We start from the raw sequence: 15,284 nt of genomic DNA, 5'->3' as shown, positions 1-15,284 counted from the left end.
GCCAGCCTTCCATACCATTGTCAGCAAATCAGCCTTGGCCCTGCCATTAATGTGAGCAGCTCTGTCCAAAAAGCCTGTGGTTGCTTGTGTTATAGTGCAGTTGGGTCTTGCCCTAGCAGTTGAGATTGAGCTGCACCTTTCTGGTGTCAGAATCAAGGGTAATTTGTGCCAACGGATTATCCCCTTCTGTAATGGCACATACATACTATAGAATTATGGAATGGAAGGTTTCCCAGAGCAATGATAGGGCAATTCAAAGCCTTGCATCTTTCACTTTTGGATTTTGCTAAACTCTCCACTCCTGAATTACATTTTTGTTACTCCCAGCCTTACCTTTTCACTTAGGCTCAAGTAGCTAATGCAGTAGAATACACTCTTTGAATGTAATTTGTATTGGCCCACAGTCAGTTGATGCACCTGCTGTAGACATCTGTTTGCAAGAAGCCTCATCTGTCATTTATTGTTTGATACAGTTAACAATCATATTAAATATTATGTGAACAACTGTTACATTCCCACAAAAAATAAACCTACTTTAAACTACAGAAGTCAAGTTGTGAATTTAGGTTTGAGATAATAGTTGTAGACAGCCTGCTTGAGCAACAGTGCAATACCTCACTTTCAGGTGTAAATCGGCCCCCCTCATCAATTTCATTTATGCAATCATATCTGCAGGTCATAAATCATTTTCCAGGTCAACAAAACAAATCTTGGCTTAACCTCCTGCAGTGCAGCTCCTCAAATGCTAATCTCTCTGAGGAGTGATTAACACCACTAGCAAGGCCTCCTTTCTAGGCGTGGCAGAGGGATGGCCTTGAGGGGCAGGGGGCCATCCAAGCACCCCTGCTGGAGCCGGGCTGGTGCAGTTTGCAAAAGGATGCCAACGCCTGGCATAGTCACTGTCTCTCTCAGGTCTGTCCTTCACTGAGACTACCTGCAAATCCTCAAGATGGCTGATTCAACCCACAAGATTGGCAAATAAATCATTGAGTACCTGAGTAACTTTGATCCGCTGTTGATTCTCCCAGTTGGCACGCCCTTTAATGTAACAAACTTCGTGGTCACTGAAACACTAATTCCCTTGTGCACTCATAACCAGTGTGTACCATGGCTATCGCTTGAATGTCCTCTTCGTGCAAGTTACAACCCTCTTGGACTTGTGCAACCTTGGCAATATGACTGAGCCTTGACCCTGTGTCCGTGGACAAGTGCTTATTGTATGAGTCACGGTTCCTTGAGACTATGAATCATATTCAAATTAAAGGTGTTAAAGCTCGCACACTTGTAGTAAATCTGGGGCTTTCACTCTCTGTGTTACAGCTCAGGGAGGCAGTCAGGTGGAAATAAGGGATTTAGGACAATTACATCATATCTATTTGGTCGTAGGAGAATTGGTCAAATGTTTTGTTTTGACAGGTTGATTTTGCTGCATATATATGTTGGGGGAGACCCCTCGTACCTTTCCCCCTTAATCCCTTTACAATAATTATTTCCCTGAACCCACCCTCACATGTATATGCAGCAAAATTCGTCAGTCATTCAGAGCCAAATGAGTGTGTGAGAGGATCCACACTCTCCATTAAATCACTATTCTCAGATACCAATCAGAAAGAAATACATGCATTGGAATTCCCACCTGCCACTTTTCCTTCACAACCTTTCTCCTGGCTGTAGGTGCAGGTCATCCCAAAACCCCTCGGGACTCCCTGACATGAAGCTGTAGGCTGGCTTCCCACCTCACTGTCTCTGCAAATAGCCCATCAGTAGAAGGGAGGCAAAGGGCTAAGAAAACCTTCTGGGGAAGAAAGGAATTCTGTGCACACAAAATCTTTCGTCTGCACGTCGGCTTCGGGATCGGATTCTGGAGAACAGGCACGAGAGAACCATATAACAGGGAGCCTGACTGCACTCGCGAAAGTAAGGGCGAGGAAACTAAGACTTGCAGCACGTCTTTCCCCCAAACTGGCAGTCCTGACTGTCCAGACTTCACACACAAGAAGCACGTTTGCAACCCCTACTCTGGCAGGGGCTTCAGAAGGGTCCTCTGCTAACATTTGGAAAGGACACAAGAAAGGAAGTGCTAGCTGTGACATCTTAGGGTGCACTCCATTGCACTCACACAGAGGGACAAGCAATCACTTCCAGGTCATGTACTTAGAAGTGATTACTTCTAAATCTTACTTCGTTTTTTTTCTGTTTGGAGGTGGGCTCCCATGACCCTGCTTCCACTTCACTAGTGCCTCCACCTCAAACCCCTCCCCAACCTCTTTCAGCCCCTTAACCCCTTATATATTTTGAAGTAATCACTTCGAAGTAAATGACTTCAAAGTGATTTCCGCTGGTTAGAGCAGGGGGTACCCGAGGAACATGGTAGGCCCGAGCAAGGAAACAAGGGCACCCCACATTGCTACCGAGCTGCACTGGGCCCACAGTCAGCCGCACTAGAACAGATGTCCATGACCATAGAGGCAGACTGCAGCAGGACAGTTCCCATTGGCATGGACCACCGCAATTACCACGATGCAGAGCACTGCTGTGGAGGAGGGAATCCCCTCAGCTGTGAAAATTAAGCGAGAGAAAGGAGCAAGCGACATGCCACCAAGTATCCAGCATGTCACAGTCTATAAGGTTGACTCGGTAACAGGGGACGGCCCCATTTGTGCCTTGCCTCAGTAACATTCTCGTCTTTGCTATTAGGGGAGGTTCTGGTCATCCAGCCTTGGATTTGTGTTGAAGCGGATACTCCCTCAGAAGTAGCAGGTCACCAGGACCATGGGCTGTTGGCCCTAGAAAAGTGATCCAGCGTTTCTGGTGCTGAGGGGGTCCCTCTCCAGGGGAACTATCAGACTCAGACTGGCCTGTAGGGCAATAGGGCATTACCCAAACCCAATACACAACATTCTAGTGTGGGCCAATTTTCCTGGGTCATTGTTGGCCACTTTGATGAGTTATTTGACCATGCGGCTAATAGTTTTGACCAGTGTTACTGAAAAAATATTCTTTAAAATGCTAAATTTGCATCACATTTTATCCAAAAAAAACTCCCCCTTGGGTACTACTCAGTCCGTCACAAAAGAAATGAATGACCATTTGCAACTGTGGGACACTTTTTCATTCGTGTCCGAGACAATGTTCTCCCCCAGTCCAAGCCTGGGTACTATGGCCCAAGCCTCTGATCTTCATAGAGAAGCTGGAGGGCGCTTGTATCGGTAGTGTGCTGACAAATACCTAATCAATGGCCAACCACCAATGATGAGATGATGGCTTCAAAGAAACACACTCATCTGACAGGGACTCTCATTGCCGGCACAGGTGAGACTTTTCACGAGTTGGGCTGTATCCCGGCGGTATTACCGCTGGGACACCTCCCGGGCTAATAATGTTACTGCCACACGGTCTGGCACTATTGGCGCCGGATCTCGGGTGGGTGGTAATGGGTATTCCCCATTCCCCATTGGATCCATTGGACCCAATGGAGCATTTTCAGTGCAATTAGAGCACGCTAATGGCGCTGCGCTAATTGCACCCAAAAATGGGCGTTAAATTGGCACATTAACCCCTTGTTTTCAGCTGGAGGTAAATGGTGCCAGACTCGTGATTGTGCGGACCCTTAAATGCAGCAGTAATACCGTTACCACCGCCTTTAATGGCTACTGCCCATCGCGTGATGAGGCCCTTTGTTCCTTACAGCTGGCTTTCCCGGAATGCCCAGGCGCAAGGCTCATGTTGCTTCCACAACTGGTAGGTGTCTAAGACCAATGTGCTGGCATGCTTCAAATGCAAAATATTTGTTTCAAAATGTAAAATCCTTTAAAATATTTTAAAGAAATGTCATCAAAACCATGCTTAAAAAAATACAAGCACAGAATAAAACCAACCCCATATCTGCTGAAACATATGGTGAAGAGTTTCCATCAGAAGGCAAAGGAAATGTTTCCAGTTATTCTTCTTTCGAAAACAAAAGCTATTGGGCAAGATGAAAATGATGACAGTGATGAGCCACACATTAACATGTCAGACAAGCAATTAGCTTTCCTGAGGAACGATGAAAAGTTTCAGTCATCAGAACAATGGCACCGGCTTTTACTACCGGTGTTATAAGGGTACCTGTGGTCTGAGCAAGGTTGAGGATAGGAGGCAGCATAGTGCAACATGTAAACCAGTCATTGCGGCAGGGGAATTGAAATAGTCTAAGTGACTAATAACTAAGGCTCCTATTGCAACTTTACACTTGCAAAGGGACATGAATGGACAGATCCTCTGTATAGAATGGGGAATATGGTCGTAAAAAATAGAGGAATGGTAAAAAGAAAAAAAGAAAAGTAGTGGAACACCGCTCCCGACCGTTCCTGCTCACTTCGATCACTGATTGCTACAGTAAGGGAAGCTTCCCATGCATCAAGTTTCAGCTCTGTGTGCATCCATCTCAAGAAACCAAGCCTGACGTCTCGGTGTATTGCAGATGATGGTATAGTTCACTATGGACTGAGAAGTCTGCCAAGGGATGCAGATCTGCCAGAGCGCCTGCTGGCCAGGCACATGGCACCGGCGTGCGATACAAACACCAGTAACATACCACAACCTAGCGTTTCACGTGAATAGTCATTTTGCCCTATTCTCGAAAAGTTTTTGGAACAAGCAATGAGGTGCACTAGTGCATCCTCTTCATTTGTGCCTAAAAAAAGTTGCACCCCAATACCAAAGGGCATTTAAAGGTGTGCATTGTGGATGGGCAATTTCAGATGACCTCCTTCACACCCTTTGTGCAAGTATGAGGGTAATGGGGCATTTCTGAGCATTTAAAAGCACATCTCGAATTCAGAAATGGGGATTCACTTTTAAATATGTAGAAAACCAACCATCCCCATCTCCTCTTTACACAGACAGAAGGGATTCTGCAATGCAGGCCTGGGTCCTTTCTGACCCCACCACGCGTGTTTCTAAGTGGGTTTGCAGCGGTAGGAATTGCTGCTGACCCACTTAATGTCTGCCCCCTAAATAGGGACAGAACATCTTTTTTTTCTCTGTGTTTTTGTTTCTCACTGACAGGCCCCTTAGTGGCCACTGATTGTAGAAGGTGTGCCCAGTACCCGAAGGGTTGCTGGGAGCCCTTTATGCAGTAGTGTTGGGAGAGTGCTGCTTCACGAATGCATGCAAGGGCATTGGCCAGGGCAATATTTGTGCTGCCTCTCGCCTCAAGCACTGCCTTAAAGTCACACAAGTGAAAAGAGTGCATTGTCTGCGCTTTTTTTTATACTTGTGTCACTTTTTCAGAATCTGGCCAGTTATGTACTGTGGTCTGAGTAAGGCATCGTGCGTGTAACTGCTCTCAGCCCGTGCAATGTAATGTTTAAGAAGCGTTCCTATTCTATGAGTCAGACGCTCATGTACTAAAGTTGTTTATTCTGTTTGCATTCCAGTACTTGTATTATGGGATTTGGAATGGGGAAACGCAAAACTACACGTCCCAGAATGCAAATGGAAACTTTTCAGCGACTGTACATTAACATATCGTTCAGGGTTCAGCTGCCCCGTGTACCGATCAAAGCTTCTGTATTATCTTGTATACAGAAAATCTCTCTTTTGTTACAAAGTTCTTTTCATTTGCTCACAAATTCATACGTAGATAACTCTTTTTCCAGCAGCTTTTAAATGAATATTGTGGTACTCTCTTGCCTGTCCTTGGAGATCCACATGAGGTGATCAGCTGAGCTGGGGATCACCCCACGCAAGAGGATGCTGCGCCCAGAAGAGATGATCAGGGATCCCCATGCCATTCCCACAGGACCTCTGCAATAAGGCTGGGGACAGTCGCAGGGACATAACCCCCACCTCAACTCAACTGGTGGACATGGCCATGAGAAGGGTAGTGACAGGGGAACCTCAATTCCTTTATCTTCCCCACACCCCACCCCGCCACTAACAATATTCACGATAAGGAACCAGGGCTGCCTAAAATACAAAGCCAAACACATTCCCCGAGAGCCATCCGACGCCTGCAGCCAGATCCAGAACTCTGGCGCTGGTAGGGAAGCCTCGCCCATTAAAGAAACCATCTTACAGCATTTGATCATCCCTGGCAAATAGGGAAATACTAATTCTCATGTAGTGCGGGCCACAGGATAATCAATTCCTAAAATGCTTTACTCTCGCTGGTTACAAAGTTGCACTGGAATAATGTGACGGTGATTGCGTGGGGCACGTAATCGCAAAGATAAGCGCACAGCGCTTTCTCTGCTCCACATGGGTTAGACATGTACACACTCTCTGTGAGGAAGGAGAATTACATGTATCAAACAGCCTTCCCTGATAATCGATTGGTTTTCAATCTGAAAAAGCACTGGCTAGAAAAGCACAGGGACTCAGACTCACACAGGCATTAACAACACGACTTCCGGGGAAGGGAGCGAGACTCTAGACATGCCAATAGTCCTTCTGAGATACAAGGTGGCTTCAGGCCTTTCAGTGACCTCAGGCCAGCCCCCCTAAACTACCAATGCCTCCCTAACTCATACAACATTACCAAGGTTCTTAATTAATCTGCCAAGTGCATCAACGTTGATTCTTCTGGGTTATATATTAATTTAATACAGTTACAAACTTTAGTTGAGGCACATTATATCATGAGCTACTCCTGTCTTGTGGCTTGAGGTTCTAAAACCTTGCATTCCTGATATAAAATATGTGTTTTCGGCATGCATGCTGGATGGAATTACAAACCCTGAAGACATGAATACCGAAAGGCCAACTTAATTACGTGATCCAAACCATTATCATTCCAACAGCGTTCTTTCCTGGGCTATGACAGGTATTCAACAGAACCTAATCCAAAATCTGGCTTATCACATATGATGTCCATACAGAGAAGAGTACAAAAACAGCCAGTTCTACCAGTCAAACTATAGATTCCCTCTCTGAACACCTATTTGTGCCCCACTCCTCTCATCCACAGTCTTCCGCTCCGAACACTGCCTCTACATCTACAGACACGGCCTATGTTGGTACCACTTGGGAATAACCAAGGAGGTTTCTCCTGTGGGTCCTCCAAACAGCCACTGACTCCTCAATGCAAAAGTGATGAAGTGTCAAAGAAAAAGAAGCACAAATAACCCACAGAACACAAAAAGAGGGACAGCTAATCATCTAAAAAAGGAAGTTATCCCTAATGCATTCTCATCATACATGCCTTATCACACTTTCCCTCTATTTCCTACACACATACAAGGAATCTTAGATTGACATGGCTTATTTGCTTTGTCAGGGTGGTTGTCAGTTTCTCTTAGCATTATAAGTGATCCCCACAATGCGAACGAGTCTCTACACAGAACGTCTTCTTACGGGGTTACTACAGCGTCCCCTCTTCTGACTTGTCTTCCACTTGAGGTAGTGTCCAAGCCGCCCTTCACCGTCACTCATTACTATTCCTTGTTTAGGGCCTTGTTTCACTGACCTCTCCATGGGCAAGGCCTAAGCCTTCTCTTTCCCTGTCTTTCAATTTGCTTTGGCCTCAACCATCTCTTTCGGCACCTTTTCTTTGTCCAGAACGTTGGCTTTGCCTTTCAGTGGCTTTTCTATGGCCAGATCTTTGATCTTTTCCATCACCCCTTTCTCTTCTGCCGGGGTCTTCACTTTTTTTCAGCTGCTTTCAAATTAGCAAGACCTTCAGTCTTTTCTCTCTTGCTTCCACTTAGCCAAAGCTTCTGCCATTACCTTTCTTGCCTTTGAGCCATAACCTCTGCATGTTCCTGAGCTACAGGCACCGTCTTCTTTCTCTCTGTGGATAAGGTCCCTTCCTCCCCTTCTTCTCCACTTGGGTAATCTTCCCTCTTTACCCTCTTCTCCTCTTGAGTGTTCCCCGCTTTCACCTTCCTCCTCTCTCTGGGTTTTCTTATTCTTTGCTCCTTCCTCTAATCTCTGATTTTTCTCTTTCTCTCCATCTTCCTAAACTGTTCAGGTTTTTTGCTTTCACTCCACCACCATCCACTCTATGGTTTTTCTCTTTCACTCAAATTTCTTTCACTTACTGGGTTGTCTTTTTCTCTCTACTTTCCTTTGCTCTATGGGTTTTCTCTGTTATTCTAACTTCCTCCATGTTTTCTCTTTCACTACACCTTCCTCCTCTCTCTGGGTTTTCTCTTTCTCTACACTTTACTTCACTCTCCTGGTCATACAAGCTGCATCTTTCTTACGCCTCTGATAGGCCCCTTTTCCACCGCACAGTCCTTGCCTCTTCATCCAGCTGTTCTCCATTTATCCAATATGACAACTCACCAACCTTGCACTCCAAAATGCATTTTCACTGATGTGCTGGTGAGGAGGCCCTTGTGTCGGGTTTGGATTGTATAAAGGTTGAGTAGTCGGAAATGTCACATGTTCTTTCAGAGCACACTCAGTGGCAGAGGTGCTGTGAAGCCCTGGGTTTGGGGTTGACGTTTTTAAGTAGTCAATCTGCCATTTTGAATACCTTCTATGTGGAGCTGCCAGCTGCTGTGATGGTGTCTCTGTCCTGCCTTTTCCCCTCTGTCCTGTAGGACTTCACCTTCTTGGAGACCGATCAGGTTGCCCACTGTACTCAGCAGGTCAGTTTATGTGCTATCAAGGCCTTTGTCTGGACTAAGGGTTTAACACATATTTCCTCACACATTCTGTGCAGTGTGAGTGTTTCTAAAATTGAGATATGTTCTAGCAAGGTTGTAGCTAGTGGGGAAACATGAGTGTCCCTTTCTTTAAGTCGCCCTGTTCTGTGGGGGAGAAGTGAAGCCCTTTCTTTGCATCTGGTTGTTGTAAAGGGAAGATTTGCTTTCCTTGGCGTAGGTCTCCCATAACTGTTCTCTTAAGGGAGAGGAAGGTACGTCTGTAGGATGATTATGATTCCCACATAGTCTCCACCTTTCTTCTCTGTCAGGCAGGGGCATTCTGGAAGATGCACTCCTAAGTACTTCAATTTTTCAAAATGGCCTGGTAGAAATGGTCTTGGAACATGTTCTTAAGAGTCCTCCCTGCCTTCACAAACCTGGGGATTTCACTCCCAGTTTCTTGCATTGATGACTGGAGGGTCACTTTGTCAGATTCCCACCTTAATATTTGGAAATAAATGCACCACCTCTTTTTAGAATGTGACACGAACTTTCCCAATTGAATTGTCAGACCTACTGCAAATGCAAGACGCACGTCGACTTTACAACATTAAAATTCCTTTTATTAAGACTCGTCAACTGCCATCAACTTTTTTAGTCCTTGGATATTTGCCTATCACCATGAAGAAAGAACTATCTCCAGCCACTAGACTATATTTTGCTTTCGAAATACCAGACATTTTAATAAAATAGTGACAGCAATATGGTGCGATCACTGTTGTTTTTGATCGCGATGCCAGGGAACTCAATGCACTCACTGCATATGCACCAGGAGTTCCTGAGGTAAATGTTGACCTGTGGGAGCCGCTGAAGGAAAGTATGGAAACACTGCTTCAGATCTGTCGCCAGGCATGGCAAAAGTGTCAGATGAATCCTGTTTGCTTTCATTGAATCCATGCCTAGCCCTTCCTCAGATTCATCTCAAAGTCACCAATTGAGCCTTTCATTGTGTTCATTAGTTTGTCATCCTGGTCAATTGCTTCATACATGTTTTACCTCCTGTGCAATCTGGGAATTCATGATTGAGTGGCATTGTGTGAGAGATCTTTCCAGTAGAGAGATGATTCTTTTTCTGAGCTGTCTTGGTTACCAAAGGGATCCTTGTAGTGTGCTTAGGTCTTATTACTGCTCTTGATATTGTCCTATGTGAATCCTCGTTGTCCTTCTTTGAAGGAGCCATCCTGGGCTTGCTGTCTGCATACAGTTAATACCAGGTCAACAGAAATGCCCAAATCTAGCTCTGTTGCTGATTCATATTACAAGCCCTCCTCCTGGAAACCTCTGGGTTAGTTTTGAGAGATCACTATTGTGGACCAATTTTGCAACTTTTTAGAATGGGCTTTCATCAGGCTCTTAACAATTCTCGCTTGCCTTTTCTTGTGTTTAGGATTGGGATGGTTACAATGTTTGAAAACAGTATCACCATGAGAGTTTACAGTTTGCACCGCTACATAACCTTCAGGCTGAAATTTGCCTTTATTTGTGATTGCCATAAAAGGACATTAGGTACCGTGGATCGTGGGATTGTATTTAGTAAGATATAGGCACCAACATGTGGTCACGCAGTGACTAAGGCTGGAGCTGGTGCATCCGCCACTAATTCCTGCTGTTTAAATACTGCCTCCTCAAAAATAACCACACCAGCACTAACACCATTTGTTTATTCTTGTGAAGATTGCGAAATATCCTCATGTCATAAGGAGATTTTCTTCGCCAGGACACCATTCTTCAACATCTGCTCCCACTGCAGAATCTGTATAATTTCTCCAAAATGGCACGTTGTATCAAAAAGCAATAATCCACATTCTGTGGTACTCAGCGGCCTCTGGCCATTACTCAGTATTCAGCTAGTCATTTTCAGTTACTGGCAAAAATAACAAGAAGTCAAAAATTTTTGGGCTTCGCACAATCAAAGTGGTTAATTTTCTTTATCACACCGTCCCTTGACACTTTTTCCTTTATTTTGCCTTGTTTTCAATCAAGAGATTGAGGCGAACAGAGGTGTGAGATGAAGAGGACAGAGAACTCCATATTGGGGTTAGCTTCACTGATTGCAGGGATTTTGGAGAGAGACACCTCTTTTCGCCATTTGGTTGCTGTCTCATTTGATGGCTCCATCAGCAGTCAAAATCAGGCCGTGGTGCAAACGGGAAAGGTGTGGACAACCTCCCATTGTCAGACCAGGTACGCATCAGTTCTATATGATAATCTCGCCAAACAAAATCCATCCAGAAAAAGTTGCCTTTACAAAGGCAATTTTTAACGCATTTATTTGAGGGTGAGATCCTCGGCCGGCCCCATTCTCCTCATTACTTTAAATATGACCCCAACCTAAGCCCCACATATAAATGCATTTTTAAACTGCAGCTTTTTCTGCTGTAGATTTTTTGCCACAAGATTATCACTGGATACAGTGCTCATCCCAACACCCCTCATCTCATCCCTCATCGTCTGCACAGCAGGAGCAGAATCAGGCATGGATCCTTGTCTTGGTTATGCCCTGTCTGTTCTTACAGCATCTCATTTTCTGTCTTAAGAAATGGTCAGACTACTTCTTAGGTCCTTCTGGATCCAGTATAGGTATGAGATTGGGTTTAATGGGTGATAGGAAATGTACGCAATCCCTATTTAACAGATGAAATAATTGGAATGCAAACAATCTTCATAACTATGGACCTGATGCTTGATGACATTACCAAATAATGAATCACATTCGGGGGCAAATTAGATTATTTTCAAAGATCCCCATGGAAAAGATATAGGAACCTTAATTAATGACTCTTTTCTTATTACCACGCCCAAAAAAACACACAAACACTGTTGACAAATAACATGTTCCTTAAAAATAAACCAATAATTTTCATCACCCACTTCCAAATTAACAAAAGACAATTCCGGTGTTCCTTCCTCTTGCACTTCGGAAGACCTTGTAGAGCCCCATAGAAGCCATAATGTCTTGTCCTTCCAAGATGTTTGCTTCAAATTTCAACAATAGAACGATCATGTGGCACACTTTTCCAAGTGGTTCACACCTTTTTCGTGAAACATCAGAGGAAACAACCATATAGCAAGGCAAAGGCTATCAAAACAATTGTATTGTTATCTTGTCTAAATTACTTCAATAAAAGTATTTGTTTTCAGCAAGCAAAACATGCTGTAGTACCACAGGACTAAGGATGAGCAAATTAGCTGCAAATTGACTGTTAAATCTTTGCAAATCAACCTCTGATATTGAGGATATTTTCTCCTCTGTAGGTCAATTTGAGGTTCCAAATCCTCCTATGGGTGTACACAGGGTACTCAGGAACGTCTAAACGGTAGAACCTGTTGATATTTCAATTCTGCAATTATATACAGAATTGTTTGCGTGCTGTAAATGTCTGAGTTGGAGGTCTTTGTAAGGCATCAAAGTACTAACAAAAAAAGTCTACCCAGACTCACATTTTAAACACAGTACAAGGAATACACGAGGATATTTCTATAATATTCATCGCAGCCCTGCTTCTAAATCAAAATAGAAGAGAGACTATTGCTCAATGTGTGTATAATCAGCGTGGGAAGGAACAGCAGAGCATAACAGTGCAGTTGTCCACTCCTGCTCAACAGAAGCAAATGTTGTCATCATAGATGTGCGACGACCATCTGTTACCTACATACTGGCTTCCCCGCAAGACTTAAACAATAAAAATTCGCCAATTCTCTTTTTATTAAACACAAACAACATGAATTCGATTAACATGAACGATTGAGTTGTTCAGGTTTTAACACTCATATACGCCTGTACTTCACCCGAAGTAGACGTGTTCCAAACATGGAAGAAGTGGCAGGCTCTAGGTGCCGCTGTCTTCCAAAAGGGTTCACAAGCAGTGTTCCTAGTTGAAATGAAAATCTCTCTAAAATACAAGCACGTCATGGAGGGTTTCATTTTAATTGTGAGTGCCTCCTTCCATGCGGAATGACAAGATGGGCTCACAAACAGAAGTAAACGCTGCCTGGCATGCTAGTTTTCGAGGCAGTGTTTACTCACTTTGCATTGCGGGATCCAAATGTTAAGATCAAAACGCGATGTGCACGCTTGTACACCGTTGTTTTTTTTCTTTTACATTTGCATCCTGGAGATTATTGTGAATACAGCTGTGTGCCTCATTAACAGGCCTGCTCGGTTTGCGGCTGACCTCGCAAACCTGACACACTGGGAAATCGCAAAGATGTGGCTCTTTCCAACCTCAGATATAATCGTACGGGGTTTCTCGGGCTGAGCCGGCCCCAGCTGTTCTCAAGCAGAAAATCAGGCCCTGCAGTCAGTCGCCAGCAGCTACTTCCTAAAATAGATACCAGCGCTTTACAAGCAAACACCACAAAGATGTCGACCAGTAATCCACGATGCCGCACTGCTCTGATCACTTTGCTATTCGATCTATGCAAGTGGTATTCACACTTCGTTTATCCCGAGTCCCCCTGTTGCCAGGCCCCCTCTTGAGACAACAAATTATTGCGAGCGCCCCTACATAGCGTATCTGCTTATATTTTCTAGTAAACGCATTTGCCGTACTGCTTTTTTGTAAAGCCTTGGAACACCGCCGAAGCCCCTCATACCTGACATCCTTTGGGCCCCCTTGGGGGGCCAGCACCACAGTTTAAAGAGCGCTGATCTATGGCCACCCACCCTTTCCTCTGAGCCTTGGCATCCAGGCCTTTCCACACAGGCATAGCACAGCTTTAGCTCTGTTTATTCGCAATACCCCTCTCTTCTCGCCCTTCTGCCATCCCATCTGCCATCCTATCGTCCATTTCCTTCCCTCTCCCTTTCTACAGCGATCACCGGCCTGTCTGGGCGCTCCCTAGCTCCCACCCACCCCCTCTCCCTCGCTCATATTTCCCTAGGCCTCTCTCTTCTAACACCTTGCTTTCTCTTGCCCCTACACGCTCTCCTGCTGTCTTCTACACACGCTTTCTAACCCCCCATTCCTCTAACCTTTCATATCCCCTATCCTCTTTATAATGTGTGCTATCTGACTTCCCTGCTCATGCTAAACCTTCCATCTCGCTTCTCCTATCCTCTGCTTGCCTCCCTCTCTTGCTCCTACTGGGCCTTCCCTGGTACCCTGCTTGCAAATTCTCCCTCCCTGACGTCCCATCCCTCTCCTCCCTTGCTCTCACATTACTCTCCTTCCCATTCTGACCTCCATTCTTGTAATGTAGCCCCCCCCCCTCCATTCCCTGGCCATCGCTATCGTACCTTCCCCATTCCTCGCCCCCCCTGTCACCCACTTCTCACTTCACCTTTCTTGACCTTCTTCTCCCTTCATCTGTCTTAAACCTATCATCTCTTCCTATCCTCCTCCTTTCTATACCCCTTTCTTCCACCTTGTTCTTCCCTCATTCCACTCATCCTCTCCTTCTCTTCTCTTCTCTTTCCGCACCACACTCCTTTATTATTCTTTTCCCCTTCCACATATCACCTTCTCCCTTTCGACCACTTTCTATCTGTGCTATGTCACTCTCCCCCCCACATCTTTTCTTTTCTCTCCAGTCAGCATCTGTTCACTTCCTCCTATTTTCTTTGCACTGTTCCCAGATCCCCAGCCGCCACCTTATCTTTCTCTCCGCACTCTCTTTCTCCTTTCCTTCTCTCTCCTCGATCGCTCCTTATTCTACTGTGTTGCTCCTCTCTAGCTTTCATGCATCTTTCTCTCAACTCCCCCTCACTCATCTCCCTTCTTCCATCATTACATCTTAATATCTTTTTCCCACACTCCCCTTCTCTCTATCCCTTCTTCTCCTTTTTTCTTCCTCTAACAATGTATCCTGCTCTCCTCCTCTTTAATTCCCTCATTACTCCTGCTCATGTCCTTCTTCTCTTTTCCCTGCTCTCCTTCCTCATTACCCCTCCTGCTTATTTCCTTCCTCTCTTTTCCCTGCTCTCTTGTCTCCTTCCATCTCAATTGCGCCCTCATCTCCCCCTTTGTCTTCCTTTTATAAAACACTCTCTCTCTGTTCTCTTCTTTCTCCATCAACAATCTTTTTCTCCTACATCCTACGTGGTCTCTCAATTCTCTTTTTCTCCCTACATCCTTTCTTCTCATTCTGTCCAAGTTCCTCTCACTCCCCTTAGCTACCTTTCTCCCATTGCATAATGTTTTTCACACTTTTTTCACATTTCTACATTTCTTTTCTCTTTCCCTAAGATGGAGTTATTCTTTCTAGAAACCTTGATACAGACACCCTTCCTTCAGACTCCCTCCAACTACTGCTCTGTGACAAACCACAGTGTCATGTTATCCTCTTGCAGCAGTTCAAATGATTCTGGGACATGTCGGTGAGTTAAGAACGTGGGCGTTTGGTATTGGGTGGAGGTCGAGGTCATCTTTTCACTGAATACTTTAGCACATTGGGTATGGCTCATGACATGGAGGTCAGCCGGTCTACGAAATGAGCACACCCTGGGGAGAGGCCAGCTGGGGAACCATCAAGGATGTTGATCGGATGGGGAAACCTGGAGGCAGAGTGGACCCACTGCAAATATATGATCCAATGATTTAGAGTGCCTGGTAGGGGGAACAGATAAGATTAGGAGGCGCTAGCCATGCACAGAGCGTGGCAGGTGGTCTTAAACAGAGAAGCAGGATGTCATTTTGGCAAGGACAA

Source organism: Ambystoma mexicanum, chromosome 5q (genome assembly GCF_040938575.1).
Source record: "Ambystoma mexicanum isolate Mex_15411 chromosome 5q, UKY_AmexF1_1, whole genome shotgun sequence".
Classification (NCBI taxonomy): Eukaryota; Metazoa; Chordata; class Amphibia; order Caudata; family Ambystomatidae; genus Ambystoma; species Ambystoma mexicanum.
This window is presented reverse-complemented; position numbering follows the sequence as displayed.